The 19,154-nt window shown below is 38.8% G+C and overlaps 1 protein-coding gene across 1 annotated transcript in view; it reads right to left on the bottom strand.

The window, feature by feature from the left end:
- pcdh1a (protocadherin 1a) overlaps positions 1-19,154 on the bottom strand; it is an 87,495-nt gene that overhangs the window by 55,603 nt on the left and 12,738 nt on the right. The window lies entirely within an intron of this gene.

Raw genomic sequence — 19,154 nt, 5'->3', positions numbered from 1 at the left:
CACCATTTAACAGTGTATATGCTCGTGACATATGTAGCAACTCCTTGGTATGAAATTACTCTTGTTTTTGCATGGAACTATGACAACGATGTGAAAAACAGAGACGGACATTTAACTAGAATCTGAGCATCTGCGGTCAGCGACAGGATTGGAATTACACCGACTTTGGTCATGGCCATCCGAGCAACTCTGATATGGGTGTACTGTAAGCTTGCCTTTGAGAGTAATTTTTAATTAATAGTGTGCCTCTTATCATGGTGTAGGAGACCTGATTTTTTGATACTGATCAGCTTTTGACAAAACTTTAGGGAATTATGCAAGTCACTGCCGGCTTGTGGCATTTTTGAAATTACACTGATTAGCTCAAGGGGGGCACTGCAATATCCATTCATTCCTCCAAGCATCACACACAATATCTCACATATCACTGACTGAAGTTTTACTGAACTTGGGGAAATGATGCACACCAGTAACAGCAGTTGAGTATTTTTAGATGTAGACAGATTGGCCCAAAGGGGGTGTTATGTTTGCCATTTGATTATCCACATATTAATAACCTGTCAGTGAAGTACATTTCTAAAGACTGCTCAGACAGAGAACGGAACATGCACAATGCATTTATCCTGCCATCATTGTGTGCACTGCTTCCTTCGTCAATATATATCAAATTGAGTTTATGCTGGCCAATGAAGGGAAAAGCAGCAAAAACACACAAACAAACCAGTCATATTGTATTTGTATTGTTAAGGTGCTGTGCAAACACACAACATGCTGCCATTTCCATTCACTGTCCAGCTTTCTCCAAGTCATTCTAAGTAGCAATGTGGCTAAATAAAAAAACATTTCTTAAGATTTGAATTGCGTAAATGGCATTTCCATGTGAAAGTATTCATTCACTTTCCAGGGTCATTTTTGTTCATTTCTGCATTTCTCTGCTTGCTATCAATAAAAGGTAAACCTGCAAAACATTAGAAGTTTCCTCCTGTGTGTCAGATACCAACACAAGGTACCTTAACTCAAACAATGCACCCACAACAAATGCAAGATAGTCAGACGAGTTTCTTAAGGTATTAGGGTGGCCCTAAGCCTTTATCTTATCAGGTTTCAGTCCAATGCACAGGGGGATAGGGGCGGGGACAAAAGGAAGCCAAGCAATTAATTGTCTTCTCTGCTTGGCATCTCATTTCAGCACCCCAGAAGGTCTATTACAGGAGCAAGACAGTCATTAAACCTCAACAATAATCACTGCTGAGCTATGCCTTCATCCTCTGTGCTACTTCAGTGTCTCCTGCTTAATGGCACCCAGCTATGACAATTCCAGTCAAACTCAATAAAATTTTGATACATGCAAGGAAATTTATAGCTTTTAAATGCCATGTTAGTCACATCGTTGACATGAAACAGAAGTGGAGAAGTAATTATTGTGCACTGGAATCATTCTATCTTTGAAATGGACAAAATAATCCACTGAAATTACTGCATAATAAAATGCAGCAGGACCTCTGCAGATGCAAAACTCACCAATACTCATAAAGAGCAAAAAAGAGAATATGAGAAGGTAACAGTAGGAGGCAGAGAAGTGAAAGAGCATCACAGGGAGAACAAAAGAAAAGTAAAAAAAAAAAAAAAAGTAGGACAATGAAAACTGACGCTGAAAAAAAGAGCTTGGTAGGTGAGAATGGAGACGATGGGGTTGAGGGCGCTCAAGAAGAAAATGATGGGGGGATAGGGAAGAGACAGAGGGTGAGAAAGGAGTTTGAGAGGCATAAAACTGGCAGTTGGGGAAGAGGAGACGGTTCATTTGTCACTGTCAGATCAGTTTGCTTCTCCTTCATAACTGCGAGGACGAGATCTGGCCCACAACCCAGCGCCGCTCCTCCCCGCTCCTAAGCCAACCTCCCATCACCATCTATCCTCCAACCTCTGCCAGCACCTGCCCTCTCTCCTATCGCTGGAGATGAGGATGCAACCCATGCTACAGTGCACTCTGTACACACACAATTTTGTCTGCTTGCGTGGACATGCTCACTGAGCTTAATCGAATGTATGTGCCAGTAACACTAGTAGCCTATAGCCTGGAGTAGAATCATCTTTCCAGAGGCATGTCTGAACAATATTAACATTTCTTTCAGGAGATAAATTAATAAGTAATGAGGCATATCTGTGCAGTTGTAGGTTTTTACAATACACATTTAAGTAAGACGATGAATGTGATTTAAACTAATTATTATACAAGCACAAACCAGCTGCTTATAGTTCACTTTGACTATGGCCTCTCTCTCTTCTCTATATATGTGCCTCCTGCAAAGAAGCAGAGGCAGCGTGCTGATATTGCACTCCTGGATGCATCACAGGCAGAATTGCACAAACTTTTATTGGCTGAGTGTCTACCCCAACCTGGGCTCTGTAATGAGTACTGTGGCGGGGCTTCTTCACTAAAAATCTATCAGTTGGAGGTTAAAAAACACTTTCTTTGGCTCAGGAAGCATGCTGTAGTTGGCAGTCATATTGCATGTTCAGTCCCCGGTGGGTAATGTGTCTACGCATCCATCACCAGGTGTAATTAACCTAAATTGTCTGTGGTGTGTAGGTAAGTCTGCAATTACTGCACCTAACTACGAGATGTTTCTGCTGCTTGTGCAGTTACCTAACAAGCAATACGGTTTCTGAATGATAACAACAGTTATGACTGTTTCCATAAAGACAGTATTTCTGATTTTAGAGTATTTTTCTTCTTTCACCAGAACCCTTTCCCTGCTGGGCGTCTCTGCCTTATGACAGCTGGATTGTTCATTTCTTTTTTTTCTGCCTCATATTATTTTCCCATTTCCTTTATTTGTTACATCGATTCCCTTTTTTTTTTTATCATTCGCATAGTTACATTAATATGATTGATGGTTCAGTCTTTTATTTCATACCAAACCACATTTTCATGTTTATTTTAACATTCCTAGACAGATGGAATGACTGTTAAGATTACTGTAATAATATATTTGATACAATTTCTCAAAGTTCATGTTTGCGACAACATATTTGCTGTAGAGGAGCTCCATGGTCATTTCTGCTGTATAAATCACACTCCGCTATTATTAGCACTAAAGAGTTTCTTTTGTGCCATTATTGGAATGGGAGGAAACTTAAATATATAAAAATGTATGCTCAAATCATGAACTCAAATAAAATGGTGGAGGAAGTTATTGGACTATACAGTAAAAGCAGGCAGGGTAGGTTCAATAGTCTTTTGGTTTAGTGGATGAGATGGGTGTGTGTAGGTATAGAAGACTGGAGGAGCTCAAGTGACTTCAAAAATGGGGAGCAGGTCTGAGTGTGGAGTTGTAGTGCCAAGAAAATCCCAAAAGGGCAAACAGTTCTGTGTAAGGGACTGTACTGCCAACATCAAGAGCAGAACCAGGAGGCTTGGCAGAAAAGTCCTATAGGCCAGTAAGAATACAATCACCCCCACCCAAATGGATGACGTGTTGTATGGATGACAAAGAGTCCTGCAGCTAAAGGGGAGCCAAACCCATTGCCCCCAGGCAATGGAAACAAGACGCACCCAGAGGGGACATACATGAATGTCCTCATATCTGTAATTGCAGTGCACAGGACCAAGCTCTGAGAGTGCCATCAAGTTAGGTGCAAGACAGGTTGTGCTGAAATTTCTCTAACAGGCTACTGTTTTACTGAGTAAGAGGTGTCTTTGTGACATGCTAAGCCTAGCTTAGCACAGAGACTGTAGCAGGGGGCGAACAGTTCGCCCTGTCAAAAGTAAAAGACGTATTTCTTAGACTACAAATCTTATTTATATGTTGTAAGTTGTAAGCTGGCAAGCAAACCAGTCACCATTACATTGAACTTTCCTCTGTCACTGTGATGAGCCACTAATTCTCAGGAAAACAGCTGAAAAGCCTTTAATATACTATAACATCTACATATTCCTTAAAAGTTTTTGCAGGTGAGAAGTTATCGTGTGAACAGGGGCTGCTCTGGCAGTTCTTATGAAAGTTAATAATTTACTCAAGGAGATTGCTGTTATATCTAAATGTAAAATGAACTGACTATAATTTCTTAATAGCTTTCATAAGAGTTGGATGTGTCACAACATTCTGCAGTTAGATGAAAATTTGTCATAATCTGAAAAGTCTTACAATGTCACAAATCTTAATGAAAATCTTGGCAGTTCAACTAATAAAGTAAAACCATTTTTGAGATATTTTAATGTAACTATACTGATTGTCAAGCACATGAAAATTAATGAGATTGTTTCTTTTTGACAGTTTTCTTTTATCGTTTTCTGTCTTTTATCCTTTAGTTAAGAAGCATATGAGCAGAGAGGTCTCTAATCAGAAAATGACGGTCACATTACAATTGTCTAAGCCCGTTCATTTGGCTTTCAGTCTTACAATGCATTTCAAGAATTTATTAAAAGCATTTAAATATTCATCTTTCTGGTTTAGATGCTGGTTTAAAGTCAAACCTGTCACCAGCCTTTTAACAGAACGAATCCTTATTCTAACTTCTTACTCGATTGTCACTGCTAAACCCACATGTGCCATCACCACATCATTATTGAGTTTTCTCACTAATTGATTAACTTTTTTTTTTTTTTTTTTGCTTAAAGTTGACAACATAATGTCAATTACAAGATACACAGAAAAAAGTGCCAGATATGCAATGTTGCAGATCCATAATAGTTCAAAACATCTGTCTGAAAATGACATTATGAATGTGAAGAGAACTGTGATAAAAGAACACAAAAACTCCAAAGGAATCAGGGGCACATAACCACTTGTAATGTGAAAGAGAAAATTGCACTGTGGAACCCTTAAGGCAATGTGTTGCAAGTGGCTTCCCTTCTTCAAAAGTCCATCTTGGTTTTTATGTCTCTGCACTAGTGACAGCCAGAGCTGCAGGCATATTGTTTTCAGGTTGTCCACCGGCTCATCCCATTCTTCTATCTCTGATATATCAGATCCCTCAGTAACACCTTCTGAACTTCTGAAAATTTGGCACCAACAGTGACTTGTCTACGTTTGTGATGAACTGATTGGATTTTGTTAATCAAAGTCCAAAGGTCAAGATCAGTAAAATGTCTCAAAACACTCAGGAATCTACAATGGAATTATCACGCTAATTGTTCATATTTCACATGACTCTGGATTAACAGGGATGTACTGTACTCTGAAACGAGTCTGAGTAGCAGAGGAAGACACTGTAAGGCAGTGATTCGAAATCTAACACTGATTTGAAAGTAATTATTGTATGTTGATATAAATACCAGAATGAATTTAGAGATTCAATCCATTCAGTTGAATACTAAGACTAAATTTCCTGTCTATTATTGGATTATGAATGGATCTTTGTGCCATGTAACCCTTCAGGGACAAACTTTGCAAAATATAAAATATCTTGGTCCCCCACAGCACACGGAGCGTAATCCTACAGGACTAATTCATGACTAGTTTCAGAGCAGCAGTCATGCAATGGAAAATTAAAGCAATGGAGGCACATTACATTCACCACTCACAAGACGTAGTTACCCAGTCTTGTATAATGTGTGTTAAGTACACAAATACAATTCAAATGATGTATTTCATTTTCATGTGTTCATTCATCATCCGTTCTTTTAAAATTATTCAATTACAGCAATAGGACTAAAAAAAAAAGTACATTTGTGGGTGAGGGAGTGAGTGTTGAAAAAAGAGAATTCATGAGTTCCTCACTTGCTGCTGCTAAATAAAAAAAAAAGACAGGCATGGAAGGAATGAAATTAATCATAGCCCCACATCAGCTTGTCACAAAGAGAAATGTTTCCTCAAAGCTAATTAAACACTATTCATTATGCAGCTCCAAATGTATGTCGCTGCGACACATCATGCTGCTTTAAAACTTCGTATACACATTTAGAGATGTTTTCAAAATGTTTATTAAATGTCATGAAAATCTCCCTGAAGACCAAATGGTAGATTTTCCCACAAAATTGCAACGGAAATAGCACTTTATGGCCAAGTGAGGGATTCACCTTTGACTTGATCTAGGATTTAGAATTTCAGACTCACTATGAAAAATGTGTCTGCCACTGGAAGATTTGGGTCAGGCTCATCAAACGTAATAAGCACTGCTCTAATCACATGAGAGGCAGTACGCTGAAACCTCACAGCTGTATGCAATTGTCCCGATCGAAGGAGGTTGAAAGAGCTGTCACTGGCTGAAGAGCGTGTTACAAAATCTCAGCTGGGGTCTGTTTCGGTTCAATAATGTTTACGCTAAATTATATTCATTGTGATAATGCGTATTATGTATTGGTCTGCTGAAAAAAAAGAGATAGCTATAACTGCACAGTTTTCACAAAACATCACTGAATTCAGGGATGATTAAGACTCACTGACATCTGACTACCCTACATTTCTGAAGCTATGTTGCAACCACATAGCAACAACGCTCAACATCTAAACCACTGCTTACTGAGCAACAACGACTGAATCGTTGCTCAGAATGAATATCCAAAGGAAAACATGGCAATTCAGTGACGAATCAAATAAGTTTCACCCCATCTGTAACTGCGCACCTTTGTGGCTGACTGGTCTTAAAGGTGTCTGTGGGCCAGAGCACTTCCCTAATGGACTTTTATGGGTTTTATGGTGCACTGCAGGCTTCTAATGGGGTAGTATGTCTGATGGGGATGCTGCTCTCTGGCACTCCTGGGTCCTGTCTAGGTTCCTAATGTGACCGGAAGAGAAGAATGCATAATGTATCACTGTTTCTCTAAGTCAGAGGTTAATATAGCTAAAGAAAGTGGAGAATTTTAGGGGTTGAAGAGAGGGAAATGTGAGGTTATGAGAATGTGTAAGAGCAGAAGACACGGAAAGAGCCCAGGAGTTAAAGCAGCGGGAGAAAAAAAAAATACCATGGCATATTATTGAGGGACACTTTGGTGCTAAGCTGCTTATTGATAAAAGCACTAATCTGCCTGGCAGAAGGTAAGAAGGCTGGGATGTGTGGTGATATAATATCTCAGCTAAAGGCAATGCCATCAGGGAGCTGAGCCTCCACACAGCTTTACCTTAAGGAGTTACTCATTTTATTTTATTTTTTACATAAAAGACGGAATCTGACCATGTGCCAAAAGCATACATATGAGCCTGAGGAAAAGTGAGAGCAGATCACTGTGAACCACTGGCTTTTCATCAGACATTTCATCAGACTTGATCGATAGGGAGAGACCATCACTTTTTAATACGTATATAGATCACTAGCAACACTTTAATTATTTTCCCACTACATCAAAGAGCAAGTCAGCAATGCTGGGCATTTTGATGACATCAAGAGGGCTCAGGGCTGGCAGTCAATGCAAGCTGCCCTGGAAGTTCTTGCCATTCATCAGGAAGACTTTTGTCACAGGTCCTTTTGCCATTAGATCAATACATTGCCACATTATTAAAATATGTTAAGGGCATAATTATTCCATCAGAAATGACAAAATGCATGAAGCAAAATTCAAGATGGAGACAGACTCTATAGCCAGCTGCTAAAATGTTACTCACATTACCATGTCACACCAGACCTGGTATACCACCCCCAATAAACGCTGTTTAAAAGAATGAGGTGTAAAGGAAGTAAGATTGACAGTAATAATCACTAAGTACCTGGTGGTATCACACCTCATTGGTACCTTCTCCAAACTTTGAAATGTCTAGATCAAAAAAGTCAATCATTACTTAGGGAGAACAATGTGTTGAAAGTAACACATCTTAGCTTTTTACCAGCAAAAAAAGGCACTCCCTGATAGAAATACAAGAATGTTAATAATTATACTTTACAAACTGAAAAATGTACTACTCTTTCCTGCACATTGTCTAAGTCTGTTATCAACACTTTTCAGTCCTGTCACACCAGACTATATAGGCCCAGCAATCTCAGAGGGCCAACACTGATCATTCAGCCTAAGAGTGGGGTGCAAATGAAATCAATGCCTATGTCCTAGTTCAAAGGATGGTTCTCTCATTAGGGCAAGCCTGCTAATTGAAGTCATTTGCCTCCCTGCTGTCTCTGTTGCCCTCACCATGTTGATCATCCCTCTAGTTAAAGACTTTTTTATTGGAGCATTTTAAATCTATAGCTTCTCTATTACCTAGAGTGGTGGAAGACATCTAAATAGTATCTGCTCACAAATGTGCCAACAAATTATTTTTCATCCACAATATTTTATTTCTATTGGAAATACAAATTTTACAATTTGTTTTATTACAGTTATGATGATATACTTCCTTTATAGAACAAAAAAGACTTGGCAATACATCAGAGACTTACTCTTTTTTGTAGAGAGTAAAGCACTGCTTGCCAATACTACAAGTACTAGTGCTGGTATAGTAGTACTGTGTTATTAGTGTTATTTTCTGTCTTGGGATCCAATCCCACAAAATAAAATATAAACACCTCTTTTTCCTTTCATAAGAATTAAACAGACTGGGTGAGATGTTGGATATTTCTTGGTCAGTATACAGAATGCCCAATTACAATTTTTACTTAAAGCTTCATGTCAAGCAGCCTCTCTTGCCAGATGTGCACTTGAGAAGCTAAAAAAAAACAAGCCATGCCCATCTTCACATTGCAATCTATGGATTCTGACCTTAGGTTAAGTCAATTTTTAATATTTTATCCACAGTCCTTCACTACCTGGAACCCACCAATATTGTAAGTCAGGCACTTCCACTGGTCTGCTGCTGCAAAGCCAGAAATCTTCATACTTATCAGCATCACATCAAATAGGATTTGTCTTGTTAAGTCACAAGAACTTAAAGAAACCGAATCTCTCCAAGTTTTAACAGTCGATTGGCCGCTGGATAATTAGGATGTATCCTGAGATTTGGGTGCTCCAATCTCCAGTCCAGTGAACATGAAACAAGACAGCATCAGAGGGCTTCATGGAGGGTGCCAGGACATTGTAAATGTGCTGAGTACAGCAGCCCATCTGAGCATCCAGCGTTTCCGTATAAGCCTTGATTATTGAGCTGTGCCATCTTTTATATTGTGCACTGCCAGATCGTACAGCTGACATCCGTCTCCGTCTACTGTAACTCAAGGTAACACACATCCTCTCTACCCTGGCAAGACACTTCAAAGGATGTCTAGGGATGTTATGTGAATATTTTTGGCCTCTTTATCTCCACCTGCCTAGTGCAGTTTTTAATAGCAATGAGCAGACACACCAAAGAAGATAAGAAGGGGTGGGGTGTAAGGATTTTTAGCCCTAGCCCACTGACTTCTACAGTGAAATTATGGTAGTCGATTGATTGATTGATTGATTGATTGATTGATTGATTGATTGATTGATTGATTGATTGATTGATTGATTGATTGATTGATTGATTGATTGATTGATTGATTGATTAGACAGAATTTTTAACATTGGTTTAGACATTTGTCTCATCTTATGGTTGTCTTGTACATGTGTTGTGTGGAGAACAAAATAAATTTACAACTTTACTATTTTCTCTGTACTTTTTTTTAGGATATATTTTTGGGCTTTTTATGCCTCTATTGGATAGTATAGTTGAGAGAAACAGGAAATGGGGAGGCAGATAGACGGGTAATGACAGGCACTAAAGGGTCGCCCGACGGGGGATTCGAAGTGAGGCCGACTGCAGTGAGGACTGTAGCCTCTACATATGGAGCACCTGCTCAACCTACTGCGCCACTCGACACCCCTTCTCCGCACATTTTAGTGGACAGTTTATTTTCCAAAAGTGGTGGTCAATAGATTTGGGGTTTGGATGAAATTTGCTCTCACATTTGTCCTGGTCTTGTGATGTTAGCTAGTTATTTTAATGAGCTAAATGTCTATAATACCCGCCTCTCTACAATGTCACTGCACACATTTGGCTTCTGTAACTATGGCAGCAATTAAAACATTCAGATCGGAGGCAACCCCTTTGATTTTACAGTCAAACAATTTAAAGGGAAAAAAACATAAATGTCATTGTCCATACATGTTGTGGATTAGTTGCAGATGTTGCCAAGTGTGTGTTAGCTATTGGGTTAATGAGCAAAAAAATTTGTTGATTGATTATCTATGATTATATATCATTATACTGTATATGATCTATGATTTTTCAGGGATATGGATACATCCAACACCCTCAGGTCACTAATATCTAGAAACAACTTGTTCAGGTTTTGTAACCAACTTGATATTAATTTTGTGATTAAAAAAAGAAAGAAAAAACTTGTCAGATGTCAGCTCAGGTGATATGTTCAGGCACACAATGAGGAAAATTAGACTTGACATTATTCCATTACTTTTCTCACTTTCAGTGTTTTGATGTCTTTCTATTTATTCTTCTGGTAGCGAACACTCTAGTGAATTAGATGATGTTGACAGATTGACATCCAATCAAAGCGTATTTGCTTGTCAACAGATTTCTTCTTCCTCCTCAATATCCAGCATGACTTCAGATATCTGAATAAAGGACAGATCCATCATTCTGAAAGCCTTGCAAATAACATGGGTGCCAACAACTACCTTCGTGTGGCCATTTGTTTTATTAAAAATTCACTTTGTGTTTGATTAGGAATGTTTGTGGTCTGTCAATTATGTCCAAATTTAGTAGCAGTTAGTTGTCATAATGACCAACACAAAGAAGGAGTAACTTGTCAGGGGAAAGTAGTAGCACTTAAGATTTGTTTTATTTGTATCATGTGTAAAGCTTTCTGATATTATTTCTAAAGGTAGAATAACCTCCATTATTTGAGGATGGGATTACTTCATTGTTCTTTAATTTAATTATTGTCCAGAGGAAGGGAAGGGCAGTTGCCAGTTTGGTCTTCCTGTTAAGCCATCCTCAACCAAATGAAATTAGAAGCACACCACATTTAAAGGCCCTCCATAAAAGCTCTCTCTCTTTCCTCTACATAAAACAGACACATTTTGCAGTGTTTCCCTTAGGAGTTTTCTTCCCAGCAGCATGGTCGGGGGTCAGGTGCACCCTGAATGACAGGCACGCCAGGAGAGCCATTAGAGACTGACTGGGCCGGTAAAAAGTGATTTTGATTTTGTGATGGTTCATTGGCCCACCAATGTAGTGGCCCACTGGAATTTATGCCAGTATGCCCGTTAGTCAGTCCAACAGTGAAGGATTTTGTTGTACCTGGGAGCTGCACATGTATAACACTGGTGGTCAGAGTGAATATCAATAGGTAAAAAAAAATCTATTTTACATAATCTACCTCTCTATTTCTTCTGTTTCTTTTGATCTTCTTTCTCCCCTTGCCTTGGTCAGGTGTTGCCCTATATCTCCTGTTTCAAAAGCCCTTTGCAGAGTTGTGTAATTGCAACTTCATGATATTGCTGTAGTGGCAATAATTTTTCAGCAGTAGGCCGCTTGCAAAAATGTATACAGTATAATGGAAACACTGACCTGGTACTATCCCCCATCTACCAAGCTACTGCTCATCTACAATTAGTAGCAGATATCTTGGGTGGTTCCTCACTCCCAGGTTACGTTACCCTTCTGCTTCAGCATTCAAGCCCTTTTTACACATTCAGTACTTGCCTCAAATCTCCATGATTTGCCCATTACCTTGGCTGACTACCAGTTGTTCATATCCTGCCTGTCTGTCAGTTCTACTGTGTTTGACTGAACCAGTCTCTCTGTTGCGAGCTGTAACCCTAAAATAACTTCCAATTGTTGTCTGCAACCTTCAATTACTACCATGGCAGTGTGATCTGGCCAGGCTACAGTCATAGCAGACCCAGTATATACGTTGGAAGCGGGGAAAAAGGGAGATGAAGTACAAAGGGTTATGACAAACAAGACCAGTGTGTGCATTATTTTGTACCCATGTGGTATGTGCTCTCCCTGATAGCGCAAGATTTCCAATTAAAATATGAAACTCTTCAGAATCTGCTCTTGTCATCTTTATGACTTTGTTTGATCCTGCCATGCTTTGGCTCCATCATTGCTGGATCAAAGTACCATACAATCATTACGAGCTTCTGTTCTTAAAAAGCCTTTTGGTGTTTGTTTGCGTGTCAGAAATGTCACACTATCGGAAACCGAAAATGATCATTTTCTTCCAACGTATTTTCAGGTTGATGCTTAAAACTCAAGTAGACTGTTATAACTTACTAAAAGAAGAAAAAAAGAAAAACAGCAAATGCTTTTTCATTATAATATCACAAAGGCAGCATAAGACTCGAAAGAAGACCACTCTCTACCCCTCCTTCCCTCTCCCTTATTCTAGCTCTTTGCCTACATCCTTGTTGTGTTTACTGCCTCAGATAATGCAGTAATTGGGAGCTTACTAGCCTGCAAGTCAGCAATACTAACCTTACTGTGCAGATAATACTAGCTCGTTACTAGAGTCTTAGACCAAAGAACATTCACACATTGACGGTCATGAGCCTGTGCACATTACGATGTTATTACAACTTCAAAATATTTGCTACGCACTGTTGCTTTGCGAAAAAAGTATATAATGACGATAAAAGCAATGACTGCATATTGCGATGGACAGTGCATCTCAACTTCCAGCTACTGTACAAAGAGCGAGCTAAAATAACCCAGACATCTTGCACTGATGACATCATTTACAGCCAGGCTGTATGCAGTCGTGATCTGCAGCATCAAGGTCAATCACAGCTGTCAATCATGTTACCCTCCTGTTTTATAGCATCAAATAATTAATTCAAACCATACTTGGCCCATGTCCCATCTGCTAACATGGAAGGGGCACGGTTTATGACCTGTACTGCTGGCAGCCAGTAGGGGGCGAGCGTATGGTTTTGCATCTCATGGGCAAAAACCACTGTGTGTGTAGAGTATATGTGTGTGTATATACAATACACAATGCAGCCATTTCAGTAGAATGTGGTGTACAACGCAACAAAATGTATTGAATCATTCTTCCATGCCATAAAACTGTAAGCAAAACATGCAGTACAGGCAAAGTGAATTATTCCAGCATCTACAATGCTTTTCACCTCACTTTCCTTCCAGCCTTCTTTTTCTGGGTAAAGGCCAGGGTAAATATGTGGTGCACAAAAAGCTATGTGTGCGTGGGTGTCTGTGTGTGTCGTGCCTGTTTGAAAAACACTGGAAGGCAGATTGGAAACTGAGATAGGAAAAGATAGGGAGAATAAATCTGCTTTCTCAACTATTCACTGGGATGCAGATGACACATTTTCTATGATTTTTAGGTTTCACTGGTCCTGAGTACACGTCCAAGAGAATATTGTGTCACAGTCTTGTAGAACAAGTAGAAATTTTGCCTCTGGCCTCGTCTGTAATACACCTCTGCTGGGTTCAAACAGCAGAATTGGGCTAAATTGGGCTAATCCCAGCTCAAAGGGATGCCTAAAGTTCACAAAGTGTGGGCCCTGCTCAACAAAGAAGCAGGTTAATTAAGACTCACACTGACTCACTCTACCCACTTTCCTGTTCTGGGAAGCCACTGGATGGGTTTTAGGTAACTGTGGACAGGAAATGAGATAAATGAGTTGCCCACAGGGGGACAACCATTTTCTAAAAATGAAGCATTTTACTGGGGTGTATGTACATAAGAATGAATTTGCAGTGTTTAAATCATGAATGCTGTGTAAAAGGGATTCTTAGTGTTCCATACCACTTGCACTGTGTTTTGTTCAAATGTAGTTTCTCATAAAACGAGGTGTGAAAAAAGGCGCCAGCTCCTGGACCCAACAGGGCTAATTATCAGCTCTTATGACTAATGTGAGTCACTGGTTTCTGCAGTAACCATCACGCAATATCACACATTCAAAGGTGACAATAGGGAACTGAAACCTACAAAGATGGTTGTTGTAATGAGGCACAGACCTCCAATGTAAAGTTTATCATGTTATTTTGGACATGACTGGACAGCGTCAACTGGGTGAGATATTCATCTTCAATTATGACCAAGAGTCTAAATATGATTTAATCTTACAAATATTAAATTAATTGAACAAATGAGTCATACGTTCAAACATGTAATCCTAGGACTCAATAACACACAACTGAATGAGTAAAAGAGTGAGCCTATTTTTGGTTTATAAAAAAATATACATTATAGTTAACTTAAAAACAAATTCATATTCAGGAACAACATCTGCAAAGTTTAGTCAGAGACTCTCCTTTGCACGTGACATGCTGTACATCATGCAGTTTAACAATACAGAATATTGTCACGTTGATAATTATTCCTTTGAAATATGCACATTTTCCTGTATGTAAATGGGTACCCAGGCTCAATGACAAATTTGTGACATACACCTGAGAATAGTGTAACGTGCCAAGACCCTGAGGAAAATTCCCAATGTCCCCACTTTAATTACAATATTACCCAAACAGGTGTGAGTCGATGAAAAAAAGAAGAAAAAAAGAAGTAAGGATTCTATCCAGCACAAGGAAGCTAGAGGACCATATCATGCAAAAAGCTCATATGGTTTGTTTTAAGTTATTATAAAGACATTTTGTGTTTGTTTGATGGTAAATTTAAACTTTCTCAAGTTTTTTCTGGCCAGAGAAAAGGTAGTCTTATCTGTAATAGTGGGGGAAAAAATGTTAATTTCATTTCAATTTTCAAGCCATTGGTGGGCTTTCACTACCTTCCACTAAAACATGGCTCTTTTTTAATTTAGCATTTCACACATTCAAATTAGTGTGTGTTAAAATTCTAAAGGCTGTTAACTAAGGACCAGGGAGAACAGCAGTCCATGTTAACCAGGCACACACGGGCATATCATCTTTCTCTCTACTCGTGTTGCGTCGGTACTCCATCTGCACAGCGGCTGTGGAACAGTTGGCAGCAAAAAGCACTGTCCATGGTTCTGAATTTCATTGAGTCAAGAGACATACATTACATGACAACCGTTGGTTACAACTGTGGTTAAGGGTTTCAGATGTCTAAGTCTATTTCTGGCATTTACTGGTTTGTTTCCTTTTTTGTTTTTTTTGTTTTTTTGGAAAAAACATTATAGAGAAAGGATTTATTTTGCATTTGCTGTGAGGTAATGGATATTTTTGCCCAACTGCCTTTGACTGTATTTAGAAGCAGTATGTCTGCTGTAATAACTATATCCCAGAAACTGCATTTCAGGAATTCTATGCCAAAGTGGGTTAATCTAAAGCAATTAGAGGGCTGCAAAATTCTCTACTGAGTCTTGGGAGATGAAAATGTTTCTGGATTGATAACAGTACCATCTCCTAGTGTAAAAAAAAAACAAACAAACCAAATATGTCTTCACACATATAGCTGGCACATGCTTAGTTAATACTGTGATCTAATTAGGACATCTTAAACATCTGTTTGGGTTTTGGCAGCTCCAAGCCATTCTTGAGTATAAAGTGCCTAAAGATTATCTTATTCAGCCTCAGGCTGTTTTTTAAGGCTAGCATTTTTAGGTACAGTATATACATTTCTATAAAATGAAGGTAAGAAACTGAACAAATCAATTGATGTCCGCAAAATAAATCTAGAGTTACTGTAAGTGGGTGCAGCAAACAAGGGTACACAGTAGGTCTAAATAAATGTTAGAGCAGTAAGACACATAAATAATTCCATATACAGTATATAATACTTGTCTGTGTTATATATTTACATTTATACATCACTAATCTACCAACACCTACCAAATGTACCACTTTTGTACATATATTTGAAAACATTTGACAAACTGGTCCTCTATGGAGACCCCATTGACCTAAATTGTTGTGATGCATCCACCAGTCTCCAATATTAACCAGAGTCCTCAAGACAGCATGTCCAGCCATATTCTGCACCTAATCCCCTGGAAGCCCTTTAAAGAGGTGTGACTGCCTAAAATATAATCACGTTTTCAGCATGTCCTCACTATCAGCTCAAACTGGTGCTCCGAACGTTAAAGAGCACAGACATTAAGTAAATGTGAGGTTTCTCCCAGTAATAGATTGGTGTTCAATCTGTGAACTTGCTTCAATTCTGTTAACACAATGAATCTTCATAATTGTATTTTTTCAATAAAATGCTCTTGTGTGCTCAATCCATTTACACAGAAGGTGTAATATCAAGAAACTCAGTACATACCTTGTTTCCTGACTAATGGTGTCAGGATATCAACATTATGACTTTGATACACTTCTGGTCTAAATATATTAATACTGACACTGAAATAGCACCACAACCCTGTCCTTATTAAATTACTCTAAAATCTAATTTGACTGAAGATAAAACTAGAAAATGAACTTGTTTGAGCGTAGGAGTATGTACTGAGGCTTTTGTGTTGACTCGCACCGGGTTTGTGCTTCATCACCAGGCAGTGCCAGACTTCTGGTTAATGCCATTTATCTGTGCCATATAAAAAATGTGCTTCATGTACTTTACAATTAAATAAATGGATTATTGTAAAGAAATTGATCAAAATCATAGTGATGTTGGAGCTTGTCCATTGTATATGGTAATATGATGAGTCTATGTGATTTCTTTGATAGGTAAAAATAATATCTGCACTGAAATACTGTAATCATTGACAAACATTTACTTGCAATGAATACCATTACCAGGAGTGATGTAAAAAGAGATGTTTGCCAAATTTAACTGTCATTATTGCCCTTAATTAACTCTTTCCACAGTAAAAAATGTTAACTTGTCACAGAATAAATCACCCTCCTTTGATATTTTAGGGCAAGGGCATTATGTAATTATGTTATCCATCACATTTGTTAACCTGTCACTCTTTGAATTCTTTGAACAGGTTGGCATGTCTGTTGAGGAGATGATTTGCCAAGTTGGCCTCCTTTATTCTGCGTAGGTTTAAAACATATTTTATGGACAGGCTTTGCAGTGTCCATGGACTTGGATTGGCTGTTAGCTATATAAGCAAAACAATGCCGTATTTTGCCTTGTGTGTCTGCATTGTTGACAAGCAGTGAATGGTCAGCAAGAACACTTGTATTTGCAGCCATGCCTCTTGTTTTGTCACCATGAAAGCTGCAGCGCTCGTATGATGGAGAAAAAAAAAAGGTTGGCACGCCCACAATGCCTGCAGGGAGTGAAAGCAGAACACTGCACACACACACACACACACTGACCCACTGTCACACACTGAAGCATCTCACTGGAAATACTTGTTAAAACACTGTCATTCTTAACGCACACAAAAACTCATCAAATTAGGTATAGTACTGTTTTTAACAGCAGGGTCTTGTGATACCTCTCCAGTATCTGCATGCCATGCAACACCACAACTGACCACAGTCCTATTGAAAAGCCATTGTTGAGTGTAGCACAGTTAATTAAAGCAAGGGCACCACTCTACATCTGTCACATCACTTGGCAGTTACTTTAATTATATATTTTGGTCAATCTGTTCTTCCTGATGTGAGAGGGGATGCCATACATGAGACAACATCTGCTGAGGTATGTCACATGAGCTTCAACATCTGTCTGTGTTTTTACAAAGCTTGTCAATCACTGGAGTCACGTCTCATATGAATCTAAGTTATCATATTGAGAAACCACAAACACTGTCAAGAGCTGAGAGCCTACATCTGTGCCTGAGTTACAATTAACACTCTTATAATAAGCAGCAAATCTACACACACACACACACACAGATTGGCACTATACACAAATACCCAGACACACCCTGTGGCTTGCAGTCATTTTGGTCCCTTATGTTGTCCATCAAGGAGACAGTGGTGACTGTTCTCTAAACTGACTCCACCCACAAAGGCTTGTGATCACCTAAGCTGTCAGCTAGCATCTGCTGAAACTACCGACCAGCCAACTGTGAGACTGGCTCTGAAGATATCACCACAGAAAATGTGTCACCTACACATGTTCAGAACTCAGCGGCGTATTTTCCACTTCTATTTTTGCTAATTCTTATGTGGCAAACATTATCTGCAAAGCCTTGGAGAATGTCAAACTTGTTTAAATGCTCACGTCCACTTTTCTTTAGGGACAAATATATTTTTGACATCAATGTCAATGGATACAATTTGTTGTCATTCAACAATATAGTAACTATTTTTTTTATATCACTGGCTGTACTGTGCTTATTTAAGAGGGAATGCCCGTTTGGTTTTAGAGATACTTGGAAGTTGTGTAATTGTGTTTTTACCTCCTACTGACATCAGGTATTTTTTTCATGCTGAATGAGAGATTAACACAGTAATTACTGTATTTGTAAAAGAGAGAAGAAATGCATTACAATAGCTTGTGTATATCTGTCTTAATAAACTGATGGAATCATGACATCTGGAAATGTCTCAGTACTATACAGAATGTTACACTATTCAAGGATTATGGTAGTCTCCCTTATCCCTCTGCACACAGACACAAATACACATCTACACTTATTTAGTCCAAGACGCACATTCACACACTTGCAGATGACACAGAAACCTAGAGACACACTAGCTTCCTGTCCCTAGACTTTACAATTTTTCTGTTCGTAATCCCCACTGAGTCTATTAATATTTCTGTTTCCATGGCGATTCAAACCTTGCCAAATGTTGTACAGATAAGAGGAGATAAGAGCATAAGGAGCAAGGAGATAAGAGCAAGTGACCTGCAGAGATCAGAACACTAGAGGTCAGGCAGAAGAGCAGAAATAAGTCGCTGAGAAATGGACTTTCCCTGTTCAACAAACAGGTCCGCTGCCAAACAGGTGAGAAAACAAAATATGAAGAGCCATCTAAGTTTTTTAGTCGTGCAAAACATGAACGCATACTCTAAGTTAATAATTTTTTGCAGCATCTTTTGTTGTGTATCCAATTTCACCCTCCAGAGAAGTTACATGGGAGCAAAACAAATAGTGAGACGGCATAGTACTGCAGTTAATATTAAGAGAAATAACAAACATTATACTCTCTCTATTACTGGAGTCCAAATAAACTCTAGTTATCATAATTACGTTCCAAAAGTATATTAATGCTGTACATGTCATTACAGAGGCATTTTAGTGACAACTAGAATTGCGGGGAACACAATTTGAATTCTGTTTAAACTTGTTGGAGGCTTTCAAATGGCAGTAGACATTTTGTCTCCTCTTAATCTGTCATCCCACACGTTCAGCGGAGAATGAAATTGTGAATAGGAGAGAAGTGACACTAACATATCTGCAATAAATGTTTAAGTATGATTTTGCATTTTTACAATCTGGACTGACAGCA

The sequence above is a fragment of the Trachurus japonicus genome, chromosome 14 (genome assembly GCF_045865225.1).
Source record: "Trachurus japonicus isolate A0001 chromosome 14, Traja_1.0".
NCBI lineage: Eukaryota > Metazoa > Chordata > Actinopteri > Carangiformes > Carangidae > Trachurus > Trachurus japonicus.
The sequence above is the reverse complement of the archived record's forward strand: the minus strand, read 5'-3'. Positions and strand labels throughout refer to the sequence as shown.